The sequence below is a fragment of the Gopherus evgoodei genome, chromosome 5, assembly GCF_007399415.2.
Source record: "Gopherus evgoodei ecotype Sinaloan lineage chromosome 5, rGopEvg1_v1.p, whole genome shotgun sequence".
NCBI classification, from domain to species: Eukaryota; Metazoa; Chordata; order Testudines; family Testudinidae; genus Gopherus; species Gopherus evgoodei.
The window spans coordinates 58,633,877-58,655,977 of NC_044326.1; the positions used below are offsets into that span (position 1 = coordinate 58,633,877).

At 42.4% G+C, this 22,101-nt stretch overlaps 1 long non-coding RNA gene across 1 annotated transcript; it reads left to right on the plus strand.

The window, feature by feature from the left end:
• Window positions 1-202: 202 nt before the first annotated feature.
• Window positions 203-16,150, plus strand: LOC115652258. The gene is made up of 3 exons (XR_004000590.1): window positions 203-397; window positions 7,754-7,943; window positions 15,235-16,150. It is a non-coding gene; the product is annotated as an uncharacterized LOC115652258 (long non-coding RNA).
• The last annotated feature ends 5,951 nt before the right edge of the window (window positions 16,151-22,101 follow it).

Here is a 22,101-nt window from a genome sequence, read left to right on the forward strand (position 1 = left end):
GTGTCTAATTCCCACTGAAATCAAGGTCCCAGGGTCACACATGAAATTTGTGATAAAGCAGGGAACTGGACTGGGATCTCCCAAATCCCAGGCTTGTACCTTAACTACTGGACCTTTGTTCTTTTTTGCCATCTGCATGTAACATCTAACAGTATTATATAGTATATGGAACCTATTTTATAATATGTGATGTCAATCTCATGATTTTTTTGTAACTCTCACTTTTGGTGTTTTTCTTTAAGCTTCAGCTCCTGGAGTGAAGCGATTACGTGAGAATCTCAGCTTTTATTTTAAAAAAGGTCATTTCTAGCTCTCGTGGTTCTGGAGGAAAGCAGTTGAATCAACTGACCATATGCAATATTACTGCATTATAAGAGTGAAAGCTAATGACACCTTGGTGAGTAATATAATTGTGAAATGTATGTATTAACGCTAATGATATTATGTTTTGAAGTCTGTGGCCATGTGGGGAGAAACAGGTACCTTCTACACAGGAGAGAAGGTAACTATTTACTTATCTCCTATGTCAGTTTAAGATGGTGGAATCAAACAATAGAAGTCCCATTTATATACAAGGGCATGGGAAGCCCACAGAAAGGGAAGAACAGCATGAAGCCATCCTGCCTCTTGAAACAAAGTCATTGAACTTTGGAAGATATAAGCAAGGAGAGAAGCCATGTTTGGCATCCATCCACTAGCCAGACACAAGCGAACAGAGTTCTTGCAAGCTGAGAAAGATGGGCCATTCAACCAAGGTGTGTGTTTTGAAGTCTCTGAATATAGGCGAGAAAAAACATCTTGAACAAAGCCAGTGTGTGTTTTCACTTTTATTTGCTTGTAACCCTTTCTAGCTTTATTCCTTTTAATTGGTATCACTTAACCTATCTTCTTTAGTTAATAAACTTGTTTTATTGTTAATATAAACCAACTCAGTGCTGTGTTTAAATGGAAGGTGTCTTTATGCCAGTTAAGTTAATAAGCTCTGATGTATTTTTGTGTCTTTAGAGGAAAATCAAACCTTATTACTGTCCAGGAGAGGGCTGGACATTACAGAACACAGGGTTTTGGGAAAGTTTTGAACTGGGAATGTATTGGGGTCACCCTGGTAGTAGTATCCAGGGCTGATGGAAGCCACATTGGGGTTGTAGAGAGGCTGTTGCGGTCAGAGCTGCTGAACCAGGGTTGTCTAAGCATACAGAAACTCAGGGTGTAACCTGCAAGCTTGTAGGCTGGTTGTGAGTGCCCAAGGTTGGGAGCTATGGCAGCAAGGCATTGTGAGGCACTCAGGGTTACAGGACACAGCCCTTCACTGTTCTGATTAGCACCCCCAAACCAGTAGACCAGTAGGTATGTTGTATGTAACCAACTTTCTTCCTATATAACATTTTACACATCGCATCGTGACTTAACACGATAATGCAAATTGATGGGTTATAGCTTGTCATCTTTTCCTGTATTTTGTTGATTGCACAGAGGTGGTATATGTTGTGGAAAGTTCAGATCGAGATGCTATTCTTTAGCATGGTTGGAATCCAGCTTTGTTGTAAATCAGTTGCTTAGTACTTTGCCACAGACACCATAGGCAGCAGATAGCAGGCTGATTAGTTTGTGGTTCCTAGAGTCTTCTATGTTACCTCTCTCAGAAGACTAATAAGAACATTATTCCAGTCCTCCAGTGTTCTGCAAAGGAAAACAATGAGTGTTGAGTCAATAAAATAATCCACAGTTTTAGTGCCATGAGGCAAAAGAAAACTCACTGATTTAAAACGTAAAGTTACTTATCCCCCCTAAATCACTTCTGTGGTGTCTCCATTGATGTTTTACTTAATTTATTGTTTGGATCCCTCTGGTGTGAAGCATTTTATCTGAAGCTTTTTCAGATTGTTAAATTAATAGATTAGTTTTAGCAGCGAACCAGTTGGAGTTAATCAATTGAGTAGAGCTGTAGGGAGGCTGACTAAGCTGGGCTGGATTTGGAGGGTTTAATACTAATCAGAGTTTGAGAGCTACAGCTGCTTCATGTTTGTTTGGTAATAGAATTGACAAGCAGCTAATTTGAATGGAAAGCTCAGGAACAGATGTAAAGCTCCTCATGAGTATAAAAGGACAGGTCCTGCTCCACTGGAGGATGGTGCTGAACTTTCTTCTGTACGATAGGTCAAGGCTTTGTAATTTTTCTAACAGAGATTGCATTTGAATTAAAACTCAGGATCAAAACAGCTTGAAACTGGGGAATTCCAGATTTGCATCTGAACTTCTGGTCCTGGAGTCACAAGGCCTTGGCTACACTCACACTTTACAGCGCTGGAACTGGGGTGTGAAAAAACACCCCCCTGAGCGCTGCAAGATACAGCGCTGTAAAGCGTCAGTGTAATCAGGGCAGCAGCACTGGGAGCGCGGCTCCCAGCGCTGCACGCTACACCCATAAGGGATGTGGTTTACATGCAGCACTGGGAGAGCTCTCTCCCAGCGCTGCCGCTCTGACTACACTCACACTTCAAAGCGCTGCCGGGGCAGCACTTTGAAATTCCAAATGTAGCCATATAGACATTGCAACGCCTAACTTGTAGGTGCCTGGAAAATTAGTGGAATCCACAAACTCTGGATTAAGCACCTTAGGACCCTTATACAATGCATATGGAGAGATGGGTGCCTGAGAATGGGAGCCACAAAAGCCAGCACACTTGGTGGGAGTCGCCTAAATTAGCCAGTGGGAGATGCTGACAAGAAGGAAGTGTCGTAAACCCTGCCCCTCACATGGAGTTAGGCACCAGAGTTAGGTGCCTATCTCTGTTTGTGATCTTTAGCTGGGACTGTCTCCTGTTGTTTCTTGCAAGAATGATGGCAGCGCATGAGTAACTCCACACAAAATGGGTAGGGAGGACATAAAGGTGTCTTATAACCTTTATTCCAGTGGTTAGAGGACTCACTTAGAATGTGGAAGACCCTTGTTCAATTTCCTTTTCTACCCTTTGTGGAGAAGGGGCTTGAAAAGGAGTTCCCTCCATCTCAGGTGAGTGCCCTTACCATTGGGCTATAGAATCACCCTTTTTGTGGTTCACTGCATATTTCATTAGTGTCACAAAGTGGAACAACTTCAACAAGTGCCCCCTACCAGAGTGCCCCCTACCAGAGCATGCTATACTCTGGTGGTCAGGGCCATGACCTGAGAAGTGGGAAATTCAAGTTCAAATCCCTTTTTTACATCAGGCAGATGGGGTAATTGAAGTGGAGTCTCCCACAGCCTTGGTGAGTACCCTAACCACTGGGCTAAAGCATCTCCCATGCACTGATTTTATGTGGAGTTAGGCATGCTGTGAATGTTCCTTGTGGATTGGGCTACAGGCAAGATCGGTGGGGTGACACTATCTTCACTTATTTTGATGATTATACTGGGGTTTAGGCAGGGCCGGCTCTACAATTTTCGCCGCCCCAAGCAGCGCACTGAATTGCTGCAGTGGACGGCGGGGCCAGTCTGTATGCCCTTCGGGCGGCAGGCGCGTTTCCGCGGCGGTGACAATTCGGCGGCAGCTTCTATGTTTAGCCGAAGCTGCAGTGGACAGCTAAACATAGAAGCTGCTGCCGAATTGTCGCCACAGTGGAAACACACATGCCGCCCTAAAGGCACGCGGACTGCCCCCACCGTCTGCGGTGGCAATTCGGTGCACTGCTGGGGGCAAAACAACAGGGACTGCTGCCCCTTGCAGATTGCCGCCCCAAGCAACAGCTTGGAATGCTGGTGCCTGGAGCCGGCCCTGGATTTAGGAGTGAGATAGGCATCTGGACACCTGTCTGAGGTCGTGCACATGGCCAGAGGCAGAAACTTAAGTGCCTAGGAAACTTTTACAGTGAAAATTTAGGTGCTGAGTGAGTTGAGGAACGTATAGGGTTTGGCAACAGTTGAATGGAGGATTTGTGGATCACAGTAGCATCAAATCTGGGATTTAGGGACTTATATCCCTTTGTGGATCTGGGCCTTACTCTATTATCATAGCCGCTCAAACTAGCACTGTGATTCTGAATACCTTCAAATCTTGGGAAAATTTGAAGCATGATCCGTTTTGTGGCTTGGACGTGTTTCTAGTTGCTAACAAACAGACAGGAAGGAAGGAGTTGAATAAGATTAAATCTCTTCTTCAGAACTTTTTTAGGAGTTTTAAGAAAAATCCAGAAAAAAGAGGTTTAAAACAACCCTAGCAGATTTTAATCAGCCTTTGTCTAAACTACAGAGCACACCTGTCTGACTGTAATGCCAAAAACTAAGGACAGACAAACTTGTATGGATAAAAGAAAAACCGTCCAAAACTCAAATGGGAAATTTGGAAAAAAATTAGTTAACTCTTAATTTGTTTTATGGCCTCCGCACTTGCTTGATATGATCACAAGTATGAATACTAAGAAAGACACTACTCTGGCAGGAGTTCTGACTTTCCCGCAAAGAAGTAGTACTGCAAAGTTTGCTGGAGAGCCTGTTCTTTTGATATTTCCAATCCAGAGGTTCAAAATAAACTTCAGAACCTATGGATAATAATGGCAGTATAATAATACTTTCATTTTTATTGTGTCTTTTGGAGTTCCTAAAACACTTTACAAACAGTGAATTCTTTCAGCACTCCTGTTAGGTAAATAGATATTATTATCATCTCTTTTTTAATATATGGGTAACAATGGCATACAGAGAGGTGGCTTTTCCAATATTACTCATGGAGTCAGTGGAAGAGTTGGACTATAGGAGTTTTGAGTTTTCGTTTTCTGCTCTAATTATTAGATACACTGCTTTTGTTACTACAAACCTATCTGCGTTTTTGAAACTTTTAGAGGTTCACCTCCCATTATTCTTAACTCAATGTAAGGGTAAAGAGGGAAAGACAATCCTATGTGAGGGTGAAAAAGGAAAAACAATCCTAGCTTCACTTTTAAGAATTTGGTCATAGATGAGGTAGCAAAGTCTCTACTCTGGTTGTCTGCATTCTAAAACTGAAGTTACAATTCTTGATATTGCTAATTATTCCAGTGAAAAATATGTTTAGTCTCATTAAGAACAGCACTTGTGACTTGAAAACACATATTTTGACACCATTCCTGCTGTGCATTGGGATTATGTATTGTGGATTCTACTGGATCTTCATGCTGTCCAAACATTGACAGAAGAGAAAAATATCATTATTTTGTCTTGGTCTCTTGGTATTTCTGGTTGTTATGGTTATTGTGCTGATGCAGAATTGATTTAATTTGATTCACAAAATCTGAGAAACTGCTTCCACTGATCATTTTAGCTTTGATAACACCTGCCTGTTTTAAGGAAAACCATTATGTTGTGAAGGGCATTACATGCTGTTCTGAGAATAACAACCTGTGCTGTAAGGCATGGTGACTCACCAGAATCAATCGAAAAACCTTATCAAATGCAATAAAATGAAATCCATTTGTCTGAACCAGCAGAACAATAGTACACTCTGAGGACAGCTCATTTAACCCTGTCGAAGACTGTATGATAGCAGGGGGACGGTGATATTTTGTCGTTGCCTCCATACTTTTTCATTGCCGTGTCCACTGGGTGTCACTGAGCTTTGTAATATCTAATCTGTCTTTTCACAATCCTAAAATCTGTTGCATTTCAACAAAGAACTTCTAATTTCCAGGAGGAAAATCAAAACACAGACTTGATACTGTTTTAAAACTCACTGACCATGGGACTCATTTTGCAGTAAGGAACAAAGACTCATAAGAAAGGCCATACTGGGTCAGACCAAAGGTCCATCTAGCCCAGTATCCTGTTTTCCAATACTGGCTAATGCCAGGTGCCCCAGAGGGAATGAACAGAACAGGTAATCATCTAGTGATCCATTCCCTGTTGCCCATTCCCAGCTTCTGGCAAACAGAGGCTAAGGATACCATCTCTGCCCATCCTGGCTAATAGCCAATGATGGACCTATCCTCCATGAATTTATCTAGTTATTGTTGAATCCTGTTATAGTTTTGGCCTTTACAACATCCTCTGGCAAGGAGTTCCACAGGTTGACTGTGCATTGTGTGACTAAATACTTCCTTTTTGTTTTGTTTTAAATCTGCCTAATTTCATTGGGTGACCCCTAGTTCCTGTGCTATGAGAAGGAGTAAATAACACTTCTTTATTTACTTTCTCCATACCAGTCACAATTTTATAGACCTCTATCATAGCCCCCCTTAGTCATCTGTTTTCTAAGATGAAAAGTCCCAGTCTTATTAATCTCTCCTCATATGGTGGCCGTTTTATACCCCTGTTGATTTTTGTTGCCCTTTTCTGAACCTTTTCCAATTCCAATATATCTTTTTTGAGATGGGGCAACCACATCTGCATGTGATAGTCAAGATGTGGGCATAGCATGGATTTATATAGAGGCAATATGATATTTTCTGTCTTATTATCTATCCCTTTCTTAATGATTCCCAACATTCAGTTTGCTTTTTTGACTGCTGCTGCACGTTGAGAGGATGTTGTCAGAGAACTATCCACAATGAGTCCAAGATCTCTTTCTCGAATGGCAACAGCTAATTTAGACCCCATTATTTTATAGGTATAGTTGGAATTATGTGTTCCAATCTGCATTACTTTGCATTTATCAACATTGACCCGGTTGTATTTGTGTACTTTGAACTTAGTACCTAAAAAGATTTTTTGTTTCAAAGGGGTATTAGACCCCCGAAACAGACACCTTTCTGTTCAGCTAGATTGACTCTATCAGAGTTATTTATATATAGAGAGAGTAATAAAGGTCAGATCTGCTCCATTTGTGCTGGTTAAAACCTTCATGAATTCTTGATTTTTGGATGCAATGTGGCTGCATTGCATCTTGTTGGCAGAAATGAGCCAGAGGAAATGGCTTATCTGGAGATCATCACAGTGCTGGCATAGGGTTTCTTACAACATCATCCTCCCTGCTGTCTCCTGGTGTAGACAATACGGCTGGCAGAAGAAATGTGGTCAGAGGCTTCCATACAGCCTGCTGATCCCTATTTCAGCCCCTTGAGGTCATTGGTCTCAGTGTAACATAGTAGCACCTTTCATTTCCTGTTATTTCTTTGGTTAAATATTGACGATTTTGATTCAGCACACCCATTTTTCTCTCTGCATATAAACCATTTAACTTCCCTTGCAGTAAATAAACACTTTGAAGGATCCACTAGGTTCTCAGATTTTATTTTCCAGTTCTGGTAAATTTTGTTGGTAATATTTCATAGGTTGTTCATCCTTAGACCTAAGTTAGATGTTACAACAAAGGGAGTAACATACCCTGTAGCATTCTGATGGGTGTTAGCTCAGTAATGGGGAAGTAATGATAAGGCAGTGAAGGAAAGCTTTCATTTTTGTTTTTTAAAACTGTATCAGAAGAGAAGTGGAATGATATGGCTGCAGAGGGCTAACTCATTTGACAGAGAAGTTTTTTGAAAAAAAAAACAAGTATGTCTGGAATTTTCTTTGACCAGTTTACCCAGCCCTAGTAAACATCATTTAAAAAAAAACATCTAAAGATTGTATAGGTTCTGAGCTGACTGGAAGACTGTGAGAAAGAATTTTCCACTTGCAGCAGTGAAAATAAAAACCAATTCTAAAAATAATACGGTACAACATTAGGTCTGGGGATTTGTATTTTTCTGATGCAGACCAGAAAAAATACCATTTGGACTCAGATCATCTTGATCCAAATGCAGAAATTAATTAAAAAGCTCTGGATGAATTTGTTACTTTATTGACTATCTCATCTACCTCCAGGACACCGGAAAAGTCACACATTACCTGGCAGCAGGGGGAAGAGTAGCACATATCCATATGTGTCTGCAAAACGAGTAAAGCTACACAGGAAAGAGAATCCTCATGTTTAGAGGATGGATGTGAAGATTGATGCTGAATATGTTCCCATTAGAGGAAGCATGCAAACAGTGGAAGAGTCTGGAGACTCCCAGTAAGTGGGTTTGGCTTTTGGGCATTTCAGCATGTTTCTTTGAAATGTGCTCCTTACACTGAAAAAGTCTCATCCATCAAGTCTGTTTTGTCAATACACTATCCAGAAAGAATTATGTAAAAATTACCTTGATTGATTTTAGCAGCTCAGAGCATCTCAAATCTTATATAGGTAGATATGCATACACTTGTGTATACACACACACACACAGAAATTGAAAAGACCTTTATTCTCATCCACCAGCTTTTCTGTATTCATTCTATAATATCATACATGCATGTTGTATAAATCAAGTTTCAGGACAAAAAAGGAAATAAAAAAAAGAAAAAGAAAAAACATCACAGGTCTGAATCAGGCACTAATGATACTTCTTATTGTTTACTTTCCATTCCTAATTTCCACATGAGTACTGCCCATTACCAGTCCTGCACCCAGTAGTAAGGCCAGATCCTTAGCTAGTTCATTTAAATTGAACTAGGCAAATTTACACTGGCTGAAGATCTGGCCCATTAAATTTGAAATAAATACAACACATTGAGCAACTGTATGTTAATAGAAAAGAAAGAAAAATGCTTTTCCTAGTCCCCAACTTATTTTTGGCATCAGTCCTTCTCCATGAAATTTTTTAGCTGTCTGACTAAGGGTCAAATCCTTCTGGTTTACATACACAATCCCAAAGATAGGATGTGGCTCAAGTTGTAAGCTCCCCTTGGGTCAGAGATCTTGTCTTCGTATATATTAAAGGGCCATGCCTGCCTATGGCACTATATAAATAATAATTAATAATAAAATGAAGAACTTACACTTTGTTCATTTGAAAGCCTGTCATTTTTATTTTGCAAAAGATAGTTGTCATAACCTAGTCCCAGATTTGGACCTTAGCATCCAAAATATGGGGGTTAGCATGAAAACCTCCAAGCTTAGTTACCAGCTTGGACCTGGTAAAGCTGCCACCACCCAAAAAATTAGAGTGTTTTGGGGCACTCTGGTCCCCACAAAACCTTCCCTGGGGACCCCAAGACCCAAATCCCTTGAGTCTCACAACAAAGGGAAATAAACCTTTTCCCTTCCCCCCTCCAGGTTTTCCTGGAGAGATACACAGAAGCAAACTCCGTGAATCTAAACAGAGGGAGTCCACCCTCTCTATTTCCAGTCCTGGAAACACAAGCACTTCCCTCTTTACCCAGAGGGAATGCAAAGTCAGGCTAGTAAATCTAACACACACAGATTTCCCCCTGACTTCTTCCTCCCACCAATTCCCTGGTGAACACAGACTCAATTCCCTGGAGTCCCCCCACTAAAGAAAAACTCCAACAGGTCTTAAAAAGAAAGCTTTATATAAAAAGAAAGAAAAAGTACATAAAAATGGTCTCTCTTTATTAAGGTGACAAATACAGGGTCAATTGCTTAAAAGAAATATGAATAAACAGCCTTATTCAAAAAGAATACAATTCAAAGCCCTCCAGCAACTATATTCATGTAAATACAAAAGAACATATAAATCCCTATCTGATCTTTGGTACTTACAACTGGGAAACAGAAGATTAGAAAGCAGGAAACAGAAATCACTTCTGATAGCCGAGAGAGCATACAGGCAGAAAACCAAAGAACAAAGGACTCCCACACAAAGTTCCCTCCACCCAGATTTGAAAAAGTCTTGTTTCCTGATTGGTCCTCTGGTCAGGTGGTTCAGATTACTTCTTTCCAGGTGAAAGAGGCGTTAACCCTTAGCTATCTGTTTATGACACGCCCCCCAAATTGCAGACAGTGAGGAAGCTCACTGGCGGCGATTTCCTTCTAGAACTTTAAAATAAACAGATTAATACAACACATGCACCTTTACATATACCACTAAGTATATAACTAACAGACTTCTACATTTTAAGAACACTTTTTAACTACTGGATTCTGGGAAATTCTCACGGGAGAGTGCATCAGCTACTTTGTTAGAAGCTCCTGAGATGTGCTGAATATCAAATTCAAAATCTTGGAGAGCTAAACTCCAACGAAGAAGTTTCTTGTTGTTTCCCTTGGCAGTATGAAGCCACTTTAGTGCAGCATGGTCAGTTTGTAGCTGGAACCGCCGCCCCCAAACATATGGGCGTAGCTTTTCCAGGGCGTACACAATGGCATAGCATTCCTTTTCACTGACTGACCAGTGACTTTCCCTCTCAGACAGTTTCTTGCTGAGAAACATGACAGGATGGAAGTTGTGATCCGTTACTTCCTGCATGAAAACTGCTCCTATACCACGCTGAGATGCATCCGTGGTTACTAGGAATGGCTTGTCAAAATCTGGGGCCCTGAGCACAGGGTCAGACATGAGCGTTGCCTTAAGTTGGGTAAAGGCCTTTTGACACTCATCAGTCCACATAACTGCATGTGGCTGGGTCTTTTTGGTCAGGTCGGTCAGTGGGGCAGTGATTTGGCTGTAGTGTGGTACAAATCGCCTGTAGTACCCGGCCAAGCCTAAGAAGGATTGGACCTGTTTCTTTGACCTTGGGACAGGCCACTTTTGGATAGCGTCCACCTTGGCCTGTAGGGGGTTTATGGTTCCTCGACCCACCTGGTGCCCCAGGTAAGTCACTCTGTTTTGGCCTATTTGACACATTTTGGCCTTAACAGTTAGTACGGCCTGCCTGATGCGCTCAAAGACCTTTTCCAGGTGTAGTAGGTGTTCAGGCCAGGAGTCTGAAAAAATGGCCATATCATCGAGGTAGGCAACTGCAAATTCTCCCAGTCCTGCTAGTAGACCATCTACCAGCCTCTGGAAGGTGGCGGGTGCATTTCGAAGGCCGAAAGGAAGGACATTGAATTCATACACCCCCGCATGGGTGACAAATGCTGACCTTTCCGTGGCAGGTTCATCTAGCGGTACTTGCCAGTACCCCTTGGTTAAGTCTATTGTAGAGCTGAACTGGGCCCATCCCAACTTTTGCAATAGCTCATCGGTGCGTGGCATTGGATAGTTGTCTGGACGAGTTACCGCATTTAGCTATGTAAGTTCCATCCTTTTCCTGAGAGGTGATATTTTCCTGTAGATTGGAGATTGTCCTAAGAAGCTGCAGAGACTTCCACAAATACATGTTCATTTTTTTCAGACATATTCCACATTGTAAGAGATTTTTTTTTTGGTAGTCCTTTTTGAGACTTTGGTGGGTTGAAGTGAGTAGGTGGGAGAAATAGGCATAGTTACTTAGCTTGAAATACTAATGCAGGCAAAAAGTGAGGTTATATCATGATTTTTGTAAGCCCTTGTCATAAACAGATAGCTAAGGGTTAATGTCTCTTTCACCTGGAGCACCTGACCAGAGGACCAATCAGGAAACCGGATTTTTTCAACTTTGGGTGGAGGGAATTGTGTGTCTGGGGTCTTTGTTTTCTGGCTGCCTGCTTCCTCTGAGCTTTGGAGAAGTAGTTCTGTTTTCTAATCTTTTGTTTCTAAGTGTAAGGACAAAGAGATCAGATAGTAAGTTATATGGTTTCTTTTCTTTGGTATTTGCATGAATATAAGTGCTGGAGTGCTTTGATTTGTATTCTTTTTGAATAAGGCTGTTTATTCAATATTCTTTTAAGCAAACGACCCTGTGTTGTGTCACCTTAATACAGAGAGAACATTTGTATGTATTTTTCTTTCTTTTTTTTATAAAGCTTTCTTTTAAGACCTGTTGGAGTTTTTCTTTACTTCAGGGAAATTGAGTCTGTACTCACCAGGGAATTGGTGGGAGGAAGAGATCGGGGAGATCTGTGTGTGTGTTGGATTTGCTGGCCTGATTTTGCATTCCCTCTGGGGGAATAAGAAAGTTCTTTTTGTTTCCAGGATTGGGAACAGAGAGGGGGAGTCACTCTGTGTAGTTTCACAGAGCTTGTGTCTGTGTATCTCTCCAGGAGCACCTGGAGGGGGGAAGGGAAAAAGGATTATTTCCCTTTGTTGTGAGACTCAAGGGATTTGGGTCTTGGGGTCCCCAGGGAAGGTTTTTCAGGGGGACCAGAGTGCCCCAAAACACTCTAATTTTTTGGGTGGTGGCAGCAAGTACCAGGTCCAAGCTGGTAGCTAAGCTTGGAGGTTTTCATGCTAACCCCCATATTTTGGACGCTAAGGTCCAGATCTGGGACTAAGGTTATAACATGAGTGGCAGCGGGTGGGAGATAGACAGAATCCAGAAGCCAGTAGGAATATTATATTTTTCTTTTCTCTGCTAAGGGCTTTTTAGCAGAGAGAAACAGTTTGGTTTTAAAAGGGAACCAGAGAGAAATTTTTTTTCTCTGCTCTCTCTGGCAGTTTGTGGCTTGCATGTTAAGCAAGAAGTCGTTAAGGTGCTATCACGAGTCTTTTGTCACACAATAGCACTCCCATTGAGAGTCATACCAGCACTATATAAATGCAAATAAAGTGGTTTTTCAGGTTTACTTAACATTGAAGATTAGCTAAAGGCACTGTTGCTAGGCAGACTTCAGGAGGCAACAGAGAGCCTGCAGTTCAGAAGAGAAACACCGGAGGGCACCCCAAAACAAGAAAACAGGAACCATGTCTACCAAGGCAAAAATTGAGGCCGAAGACCAATTCAGAGAAGCTGAACACAGGCGACAACTGGAAATAAAACAAACAGAGATGGAAATAAGAGAGAGAGAAAGAGAGGCAGCCTACCAAAGAGAACAGGCAGCCTACAAAAGAAAACTAGAAGAAGAAGAGGTAGCCTACCAAAGAGAACAGGCAGCCAAAGAGGCGGACCACCGCCGAGAAATGGAAAAACAACAAAAAGAAATGGAAAAACACCAAAAAGAGAATGAAGAGAAGGAAAAACAGAGAAAACATGAACTGGAGTTGGCAAAAGCTGGGCTGCATGTGCCAGCCAACCCTAACAACCCGGCGCCAATTATTGCTCCACAGCACAGAAAATTTCCCACCTACAAGGCAGGTGATGACACCGAGGCCTTCTTGGAAAATTTTGAAAGAGCCTGTCTTGGGTACAGCATCCCCGAAGACCAGTACATGGTAGAATTAAGGCCACAACTCAGTGGACCTTTAGCAGAGGTGGCAGCTGAAATGCCTAAGCAGCAAATGAATGACTATAAACTTTTTCAAACCAAGGCCAGATACAGGATGGGGATAACCCCAGATCATGCCTGTCGGCGCTTCAGAACCCAAAAGTGGAAACCAGAGGTGTCATTTCCCAAACACGCCTACTACATTGCAAAAAACTATGAGGCCTGGATAACAGGAAACAACATTCAAACCTTGGAAGAACTAAACCTCCTCATACAAATGGAGCAGTTCTTGGATGGTGTTCCTGAAGACATCACACGGTACATACAAGATGGAAAACCCAAAGATCTCGCTACAAACTAATTACCATGCTGATTAATCTTAACAGAGTGAAATACTGTGCCTCTAATTTTTATATCTGACCTAGGTAAATTGAAGTTCAAAAGCTGCTGTGAATGTGACAATACTAAGTATAGGAATTCTGATTGAAAGGGGATACTTGGCATTCTCATAAGCAAGTCATTATCCCAAAGGTCCTCAAACTCTCAGCTATTTTATGGCAAATCTGTTGTCTTAGTTGTAGGGATAAACCAAAAAGTTTAGGCAACAATTTGTTTTTTCTGAATGCTCTGTGAGCCTGAACCAGGGCAGTCCCAAGCAAAAAAAAAAAATTGTCTCCCCCACCCCCTTTTCTTTTGGCTTTTACCTTTGCACTTTTCAATGTTTTTTGTTTGTTTTGTCTTATTTTTGACTGTTTAAAATTAAAACAAAAATGAAAACAGAGAATTTCTAGTTAGTGAAATAAAACAATTTCCTACTAGTGTACTCAGCCCATGGAGTGAACTAGGCTGTGTCTGCCTGGGGAGAGCTAGGGCTGCGCCTGCGCCAGAGGCCTTGGCATAGGCAGGACATCTGCGCCAACCCCATGGCTCATGTGGGCCGTGCGGGTTGGACCAAGTCATGCTGCTGGTGGGATACCCAGCCTGGCTGTCATTGCCGAGTAGCCAGAGGGGCCTGGAGCTGCATGGGAGACACCGAACAGCTCGGCCTCCTGTCTCTCCTTCCCCACAAGCACGCCCAGGGGCATGGTGCTGCCCTCTGGAGCTGGGCGTCGCAGCCCCATGCCAGCAGGAGCAAGCAGTGGGGGGACGGGGGAGGAGGCTGCCCGGTCCCTCCTGCCAGGGCACAATCACCTCCACTCCCCTGGTGCCAATCCTAGTCTGAAATGGCTGTAGCAGCCCTGCTCACAGTCCCACATCTTGCTATGCAGCGTAGGCTCTGAGAGTAGGGCTGCGGCCCGGCTCCCACACTAGCCTAGGGCCCCTGTGGCTGGAGAGGCAGTGGACCCTGGGGAGCCTAGCTTGGGGCAGCCTCACCAACACCCCAGAGTCCCAAGTGGTCATCCTGCGGCATGGCTGGGGACAGAGCCAGCCGGACGGGGGCACCACCTGTAGCTCTCACTCAGAGTGAGCTGGCGCGGCTGCGGGGTTCGGCTGCCGGGGCCCAGGGCAAAGCAGCTGGTGGCTGGTGATCACAGGGCAGCATGCTCGGGCCTCCCGATCCCCGGGACCCCTGCGAGCCGGCAGTTGGCTTGGCCTGTGCAGTGGTACGAGTTCAGCTCAGCCTGGGCTGGCACTCCGCTCTTCTACCCCACCCCCCGAGCAGGAGGCGGTGCAGGGGGGGAGGAGGTGGAGGAGGCGGAGGGAGAGACAAGTCGAGGAGGAGCCCGCAGCCAGTGCTGGAGGAGCGACCTGCCTGGCTACCATGTTCCGCCGTCGCCCCCTGTGCTCTGCGACCAGGGCAGGGATGCTGCCCGTGGGAGAGCAGCAGGACACGCTCCCCACTGAGGCGGCTCCCCCTGCCCTGCCGCACAGCCCCAGTGGCACCCGGTCAGAGAACAACAGGGCGGTCAGGATCCAGCTCAGGACACTCCTTCAGGTCGGAGCTGGGGCCCCAGGATTATGCCGCCTTTGGTAATTTGCCGCCCCAAGCACCTGCTTGTTTTGCTGGTGCCTAGAGTCGCCCCTGGCCTGAACTGTAGTCTCTTTTTTTATCTCCCCACTTTATTAAACAAACAAAAAAAATCAGTTCTTTGCCCTTGCCTTTAGATAAAATAATTTGATACATAACTAGATATTGAGTGAATGCTGTTTTTAAAAGCCTAAAAAAAGCCATATGATTCCCAAAGCACCATTTAGCAATTTTTTATATCAAGTATTTATTGCATTATAAGAGCAGTAGATACCTACAAATTGTTGGGAACTGATGAGAAAAGTTACCCTAATGCTACATTTTTATCTTCAGCTCTTAATAGATCTGTGGTATCAGAAAACATACTCTCCTTCTCCTAGATGTCTTCAGAGAACACTGGGCCATCCACATGAGAAGTGAGACAAGATATAAGACTTTCTGAGACTAAGTGTTGCTAACTCTCGCCGTAGCTGCTATTTTTCTTGAAGACCAGCTCCTGGAGTCATGACAATCTCAGCTTTCATTTTAAAAATGAAGTAATTAGTCCTGATGGTTGTGGAGAAAAGCCAGAAAATATGACCCAAATGTAATCTAAAGGTTCAGTAGACAAAGAACCCCAAACTGATTCTTCTTTAAAATCTCATGATGTTTTAGGGGATTAACTCATGATTTTTGAACACATGCTTATGACAGTACTGCTGACTCTCCATTACTGTATACCTCCCCAGTAGCAGGGACCCACTTTGTTTCAAAGGTAGGGAACAAGAGATGACTACCATTACAGCTATGATGGATTCAGAGTGAGGTAAATGTCAGCTTTTGGACTCTATGCTTTATACAGTATTAATCCTGTGAGTTAAACATACAGCTTGTTTCAGGACAGACTACCCTCATCCCCAGCATAGCAACACAGTTGCCTCAGTTTCAGCCTCTTGGCTCTCCCCACATAGACCTAGGAGTTTTAGTTAACATTCCCTCTCTTTATTAAACCATTCTAGATTCATAAGCAGTTCACTTGCCCTCCCAGGTACCAGTAATTGCTTCCCTGATCAGCAAGGTTTAAAGAATAATCCCATCTGCCCTTGTAGGCCTAGTTAGGGTTGCCAACTTTCTAATCACACAAAACCGAACACTCCTGCCCCACCCCCTGCCCTGCCCCTGCCCTGAGGCCCTGCCCCTGCTTGCTCCATCCCCCCTCTCTCCATTACTCACTCTCCAACATCCTCGTTCACTTTCACTGGGCTGGGGCAGAGAGTGGGGTTGTGGGGGCAGGGGGTTGACGGCTCCAGCTGGGGGTGTGGACTCAGGGTTGGGGCCTGACATATGGGGTTTGGGGTGAAGGAAGAGGCCCCAGACTGAGACAGGAAATTGGGCTGTGGCGGGGGGAGGGCGGGGAGGTGAGGACTCCCTGGGGGTGTGGTCTCTGGGGTGGGGCTGGGGATGAGAGTGCAGGAAGGGGCTGCGGCAGGGTGCTGGGGGGTGTGGGCTCTGGGAGGGAGTTTGAGTGTGCCAGTGGATGTGGGGTCCCAGAATTGCTTACTGCAGCTCCCGGGAAGTGGCCGCCAAGTCCTTGTGACCTCTAGATGCATGGGCGGCCAGGAAGGCTCTTGGAGTGGGGGCAATGTGCAGAGCCTCCCTGGCCACCCATGCATCTAGGGCAGGGGTAGGCAACCAATGGCACGGGTGCCGAAGGCGATACGGGAGCTGATTTTCAGTGGCACTCACACTGCCTGGGTCCTGGCCACTGGTCCGGGGGGCTCTGCATTTTAATTTAATTTTAAATGAAGCTTCTTAAACATTTTAAAAACCTTATTTACTTTACATACAACAATAGTTTAGTTATATTTTATAGACTTAGGGAAAGAGACCTTCTAAAAACATTACAGTGTATTACTGGCACACGAAACCTTAAATCAGAATGAATAAATGAAGACTCAGCACACCACTTCTGAACGGTTGCTGACCCCTGATCTAGGAGCTGCTGGGACCTGGTGACCACTTCCAGGAGCTGCATGGAGCTAGGTCAGGAAGGGAGACTGCCTTAGCCCCTGGGCCCCTGGTGCGCCACCGATTGGACTTTTAATGGACGCCTGTCAACCCCAGCCTAGTCCCCTGGCAAGCTTCCACATCCTGACTCTACCACAGAAGAACCTCTTCTTGTTCTGTAAAGTGGCCTTCTAGGCTATCATCATGTGACCCTTGGTTACTTGATTCAGGCACAGGCCTTAGGGCCTTAACCCCTTAAGCCTGGTCTTCACTATGGAAAAAAGATATGTTCTTAACTCAAGTTTACTAACTAAAGGTAAAATCCTAGGGAGACATGGAAATTTGTGATTTTATATTGAGTTTGTAGGTTGAGTTAAAGACTAGGTTCCTTCATCGGCTTTAACTTCAATGTGAAACCTACAAACTGCCTTGTTTTCACTAGGATTTTATCTTGTGTTCGTTAACTCAAGTTAGCTAACTTGAGTTAAAAACACACCATTCTTTTTCCATACGTAAGACAAGGCCTATGCCACATCTCATACATCTGCTGAGAATAAATTTTCAACTAAGGCCTGGTCCACACTATGCTGTTAAACTGATTTTAACAGTGTTAAATCGATTTAACGCTGCACCCGTCCACACTACACTGCTCTTTATATCGATTTAAAGGGCTCTTTAAATCGATTTCTGTACTCCTACAAAACGAGAGGAGTAACGCTAAAATCGGTATTACTATATCAATTTAGGGTTAGTGTGGACGCAAATCAACATTATTGGCCTCATTCTTTTACCTAGAGTGCACCGCTCCAGAAATCGATGCTAGCCTCGGACCACGGACGCACACCACCGAATTAATGTGCCTAGTGTGGACACGCACAATTTACTTTATAATATCTGTTTTATAAAATCGGTTTAAGCTAATTCAAATTTATCCTGTAGTGTAGATGTACCCTTAGTGTAAGGAACTTCTGCTGCCGTTAGTTACAATCTTCCAAATGCTACAGCAATAGTATTGAAGTGTACTGCACAGGGCATCCTATTTTTAACACAGTGGAGGAAATCAGAAAATCTTTTTGACTCCTGTTGTGTCCTAATTACTATATACAACTATTTTATAGTTTTGATGGAAGCAAATGGATGAAATGGAAAACATCTGCAAAATATTATTGGTTAAGAACTCTGATTTCATTACAGAAGACTTAAAGCATCCAGGGAGAGATTTGGAATTTACTTAGTTTATGAGTTATAGAACACATATTGTAGCAGCTAGAATGTGCAAGCAGCAGCAAACTCTTTCAGATATCACCAGTGCTAGGTCTACCATAAACCTGGAGATGCTGTATAAATAACGAGTAAAGTGCTAAGGAACTTGATGTTTTCTTATTCCTTGTTTATGGTTGGTGTGACATTTGCTCTTATGTATAACCTAGCTGATCAAAGATTGTGGGAAAACATTTCCTTTGAAATGTTACATATGAATGATTTAACATATAAGATTAAAAAGGAAACATTTCTTAGTGTGGGATACTATTCTCAATATCATTTTAGATTCCAGTTATCTGCACATCATCATCTGCCATCTTGGAAAAGTGACAGTGATGCTAATAATGGCAATGCTCTCAGACATGATGGCTCATAACAAATACACCAAATACTCCTTTTATAGAAACACACTTCTGGAAATGTACTTGCTAGGTTGTCAAATGTAATGACAATTAAAAATATTGTTGAAATACTGTTTATCTTTAAATAAAATTACTTCCATAGAATCTGACATTATTTTATCTCCTTCAACTTAATGTTTGCCAAATGTAGATTTTATTGTATTTATGATATGTAAAAACACATGTGCATTTCTTAAATCAGTCAGCTAGTTTTGGAAATATGGTAAGTCTAATGCATGCACTTAAGGCTCAAGATAAACAATCATTATAGCTTTTAGGCTCTCTTGTGGTCAAGGATAAAGCAGAAGTAAGTTTTAAAAAAATAAAGGGAAGATAAATTCTATCAAGGCCTGTGGAAAAGAATCATCACTTGTTAATTTGCATTGAAAACCCAGAATTTTTGCTTTGAAAATCTGATCTATAATTTGCGATAACACTCTCACAGTGTAAAGCAAGAAGATTTGGGGAATTGGTATATCATTTTTTTGAATTAGGAAAACTCACATTGTGTATCTATAATTCTCATTGCTTACTTACTCCTGGAGAAATTTCTATGCACTTTCTAGTAGGAAGTCTGGTATTCAGTCTGGTTAATCAGAAAAAAAAATACTGGAAAATATATTTTAAGGAACAATATATTTTAAGGAGCAAAGGATGGACTAAACATGTCTTTCCCATTTCTAATTTCTATGAATTTCAGTGGCTTCTTTTTAATCCTCCTTTGTAATACCAGCATGTTAATGTCAAACATTGCTAAATTAGAAGAAAAAACAGAATTCTAAAAAATGTAATGATTTCAGTGGCTAAATAAATGCGCCTTGATCTCTCCTGACATAATACTAATGAGAAAAGATGCTTAAAATTATCTTGTATATCAGCAATTCAGAACTTTAAGCAAATGGAAAACAGAATAAGAATGATAAAATTTCTCAGTAAGTCTGTTTATGGGTATCAGAATTTTTTATTTAGTTATTTATTTTTGTAGTGACCACTGTGTTACTAACTGGGTAAGATAAGTGTTAGCATTGAGACTGCTAGATAGATCACAGTAACTTTAGATAGTGTCAGAAAAAAACCCAACTGTATACTATTGTGATTAAATTGTATTTTTGAAATACCTGCACAGCTAATAAATGGCCTTACCTGAAAAATCGCAGTAGGGTTCAGAGTAGTGGATGGCGCCTTGGAGTCAGCTGAGACCCACATCTGCATGGAGGTTGGAAGATTTGTGAGTGGTGTATCCTTTCCATGCCATGAGGGCAGGGGACTGGACTTGATGACCTCCCGAGGTCCCTTCCAGTCCTAGAGTCTATGAGTCTATGAGTCTATAAATTTGAGACAAAGGAAAGCCACATTCACTCCTGTGTCAAGATATACTAAGTGGAGGAAGGAAAAGGGGGCCTTCAGGGTGTCTGTTACAGCTTCCTGATTCTCAAACTGCCCTGGCACTGACAAAATTTATAGCAGTCTAGGGCCTCCTTTAACTCATGACAGATGGCTATGGTGCTGGTTGGAACTGGTATGCCAGCTGAAATTTGCCTTAGGGGAGCGAAGTGGAGCTTCCCATCTCTGATCCTATCACATTCCTTCCCCCTACATGCCCCTTAGTGATGGAATTCTTTTTAATGAGAAAATAAAGGGGGAATTCTGAACCGGCCCGGTGATGGCCCCTTTGTGCTGCCAGGCTGGTACAGAGAGAATGGAATTGAGGCTGAGAATCTGGCCCTAGAGGGATGATGAGCACATATAGCTCCCATTAATTTCGTTCAGCAAGGTCTAGAGCCTGTCTCTTTACTTTTAAGATTACAGGACATGGGCCTGATCCTATACCTACTGAAACTGATGTAATGCTTTTTTTGACTGAGCCCTGCCTCCTTTTATGTTTAGAAACTGCCCAGCACATTGTGGCCACTACTAGGCCATATCTATATCTATATCTATCCGTATCTATATATTAATAGGAATTTGACCATTGACTACAGTGAGAGCAGAATCAGGCCCTATGGACAGTTGATGAGGCGCAATAGATTTTGGATGCAAAAGGATAACCAAATGAGGGTTGAGTTAGCAGCTGGGATAGTTCACAGAGAATACAACACCATTTCTCTTAAGCAGTAGTGGGGAAACTGCAGCCATTGGCTGGGAATGCTAAACCATGGCCACTGGGAGCTGCAGGCAGCCATGCCTGTGGACGATCAATGTAAACACTGTCTCATGGCCTGCCAGTGGATTACCCTGATGGGCTGCGTGCGGCCCGCAGGTTGCAGGTTTTTCACCACTGCTCTAAAGAGTACGCTCGCGCACGTGCGTATGCACACACACAAAACCTATTAAGGAGTGTTATAACCTATATGACTACATTGGTCAGGAAATTGAATTTGCAAATAAATGTTGCTTGAAATGAGGAGTTTGAAAAATGAATGTGTCTGCAGCTGAGATGTATAAAAACAAGATATGATTTATGAAGATTTTGTGATCTGGTGCTAAACAAGGTGAATTAGAAATAGTGTTGCACCTTGTAGCTATAGATACTGTCATATCATGATTCATGAACTGGGATACCAGAGTAGATAAAGGGTGTTATTTGCATTGATTGCAAATTCTTATTTCACTGGGCTCTTAATCTTCAGAATAAATTGAGAGGAGTTGATAATATTTGTTTAGTAAATTGCTGAGAAGTGATTAAAAGCAATAAAACAAAATGTTATGAACAGAAAAGAAAATGAGCTTGTGAAAAAGATTTTAAATGATATATAATTGCATGAAAATAAAAATGCAGTATTCACAGCTCAGTACTCCTGCTCTATTTTCTTAGCGGTTGACAGGTAATTTTAGCATGAAAATTAAAACAGTAAAGGATGGACCTTTAGAAATAAAATTAATTTTAAAGATTCAGTGTTCTTACTCTCAGCAGAATTTAAGTGTAAACTCTTTGGTAAACATACCTTCCAAGTCCAGCTTTCTTTTTTTGGACCCACCTTTGTAACAGGCAAAACTTTTGATATAGAGTATAATTACGATTAATTATTACTTGTATAAGGCCAGCATCATGCTAGGTGCTTTACAAATGGATGAAAAGAGAAGGTCCTGGCCCTAAACAGCTAGCTTGCCATGTAGATAGACAGCATACAAATGAATGCCGAGCTCAGTTGCAATGAGTGAAGTTGAGCAGCTATTATGTTAGTGCCACAGGATCTGTTTGGCTATGTTGTTTTAGGTTTTAATATTTTATGCTTTGTATTGAAGGCTTTCATTTGTCTGCTAGTTAAATCTGATTTCTTCAGTCTAGGAGTGCCTTGAGAGGAACTAGGGCTTTTAGAGGGTGTTGAATATTCAGTTGACAGAAATGAATGACTGTGGAGGTGGTATCAAGAAGATACATACAAAGGTAGAGAAGGTTTTTTTTTGGTACCCATAACCTTAGTCCAGTTGTTACCAACTGTATCAAGTCTACAGGTATTTACTAAACTGTATCCCTTAAGTATTCTGTGGAACAATTTCAGTGAATCCACTGTGGCTTGTGATTTAAACAGAATGGGTGATGGAGATG